We start from the raw sequence: 2368 nt of genomic DNA, 5'->3' as shown, positions 1-2368 counted from the left end.
AAGTGGCTAATATGTGTTGCATGTGGTATTTTGGGGAACTCAATAAGCATTTATGCTTACAATGTTTGGTGTTATGTGTTTCAGGTACTAGTGAGGATTGCGGGAGGGCGTCGACATGATCAGTACACAGCATGAGGAGTTTTTATATTATGATCTTGGGTTGTGATATATGGATTGATATGTGAAACAATGAGATTTTGTAATGTTTATGAATGAAAATATGCTTTTAAAATATGAAAAAATTGTTTGAAAAATTATGGTGTTATAGCAACTCATTTATACAAGGTATTATTGTTAATTTATTGATAAAGACATAAATAGCCCTAGATTGACCAATGTCGTGTTGCAGGGAGCAATGTTCTGCTTTTATCGGCTTGCAGCAGCTTCGAGAACAGGAACTACCGATTCTTCGATGAGACGGCGTCGCCGATAAGCGTTGTCTCCGGAATTGGCACGACCTGTGCAACGATTATCTTTGCCCTCGCCGTAACTTGCCGGCCTCGCACAATCAGGTATTCCACCATTTCTCCTGTATTCTAATTTCTGTGATTAAGAGATAATCTGTTCCGATTTTAGTCTATATAGAGCTAGCATTCCAATTCTATGAAGGAATTGCGTTTATAAACCTAAAATTTTACCTGTGTAATTTCATGAATGAAAATTGAAACTGTTCAGCTCCCACTCCTTTCGAATCTGTAATTTCTCCTTAATTTTATATTTCATTTGTATTCAATTTCATGAGTCTGTTACGATTTCTTTAATTTATTTCTTTTCAATTTTGGATGAGGGATTTGATACAAAAAGCCCTATTAAAGAAGTGCGTAGATAGAAGAAGCACTGCCTCTCCTGATTTGCTCCAGCATACCCAGATTGCAATGTTGGCGTTTTAGTTTTAGTTTAATTTTAGTTCTTTTTCCTCCTGTGATCACTGATTCATCTTGCTTGCATTATAGTGCACCGATTTCAGTGGAATCTTACCCATTATTGTAACTAACCTGTTATTCTGTATGTGGAACATAGCGGAAGTTAGGGTTTGATTTGAAATTTAGACATGTTCACCGGTCCTACAATTCTGTTTGGTGTTTAGTTTGGGTTTCCACCTTCTCTGGTCTAACATCAGTTACAAAGTTCTTCAAAAGTTTTAGTCAAATTTTTGTTCAGGAACAGAAAAGGCACTGCGTGCATGATTGAGAATAGGAGAAGTTTGGCTTTTCTCTTCTGTTTCGGGTCATATGGTGCTTCTCTACGGTCAACATTAGTCAAAAGTAAGGCTCATATTGTTTGATAATCTTTTTGAATGTTATAATGTTTCTGATGCTCATGTCTTATTTTTCGTTTATTAGGCTTCAAGCTTCAAGTGCAAACAAGTATTGGGTGGAGCAGGTGGTTAAATTAGCTGATAAAGAAAGAGAAAACCTGGAGGTTATAAGGTTTCCTTCAAGAATTTCATTCGCACATTAATTCAATATATGGTATTTCAAGGATATCATTTTAAATAGCTTAATTGTTTTATGTAGAAGGAGTCTAAGTCAGACATGAGTGAAAACAGTTGCATTGATCGTTTGTTTGTTGCTTATTCTGATAAAATGCTTAATCTGATGCTGATAATGTCACAATTGTGAATAAGGTATCATCAAAAAGTTCTACTACTAGAAAATAGAGTAAATTCATGTTTACTCCAAAATCGAAGCCCTTTTCAGTTTTCGTTGTTATTTCAAGGTTTAAGAGACCCAAATCCATATGAAACCTTAAAACAAGCACCAAGAGTGAAAGATGTTTGAATGTTGGACATCAATACAAGTTTAATCTTTAGCTTTTACATGCTACAAATCAATAAAGAAAGGGATGTGGTGGTTGAACGACTGTGTCATCGATCATGCTGATTTACAGGTGTTTGATTTGTAACTTAATAATATTCTCTCTCATTATTTGCGTTGTAAATAATCAAATACTAAAAAAAACTCATGAATTTTTACAATTTCTTGATAGATGGGATAACGATATGATTAGTTTAGTTGCCAAGGAGCAAAAGGAGAGGAAGAATGCAATTTCTTTTAAGGCCGATGAAACAACAGAAGGTAAAATTAGGTAGTTCATGCCCAAGTTAACAGAATTGGATGTCGTTGGTAGACATATCTTCGAATTCAGTGGGATTAGTGTGTTTTTCAGTTGTTAATGAACACCTTAAAAATATGCGGTTAATATTACAGTTTTGGACTTCCAAGTATAAGTGGGAAATGTGGATCCGAACGACATTTTTCATCCTGGTAGATATCCTTTCTTAAAATTTGTCTAGTAGTGGTTGTTTAATATCTCATATTTGTTATGAAGGATCTCTATTCAATCCATTGTCGGTTTGCTTACTTCA

General features: G+C 34.8%; 1 long non-coding RNA gene across 2 annotated transcripts; it reads left to right on the top strand.

Annotated features, from left to right (window-relative positions):
- Window positions 1-326: 326 nt before the first annotated feature.
- Window positions 327-2368, top strand: LOC111914469 (uncharacterized). 2 transcript variants are annotated; one of them, XR_002857807.3, is made up of 6 exons: window positions 327-512; window positions 1162-1265; window positions 1344-1430; window positions 1518-1627; window positions 1701-1890; window positions 1990-2368. It is a non-coding gene; the product is annotated as an uncharacterized LOC111914469 (long non-coding RNA). The 2 variants fall into 2 exon arrangements; XR_002857806.3 differs by having other exon boundaries at window positions 329-512; window positions 1720-1890.

Source organism: Lactuca sativa, chromosome 3, assembly GCF_002870075.4.
Source record: "Lactuca sativa cultivar Salinas chromosome 3, Lsat_Salinas_v11, whole genome shotgun sequence".
Taxonomy (NCBI): domain Eukaryota; kingdom Viridiplantae; phylum Streptophyta; class Magnoliopsida; order Asterales; family Asteraceae; genus Lactuca; species Lactuca sativa.
The sequence above is the reverse complement of the archived record's forward strand: the minus strand, read 5'-3'. Positions and strand labels throughout refer to the sequence as shown.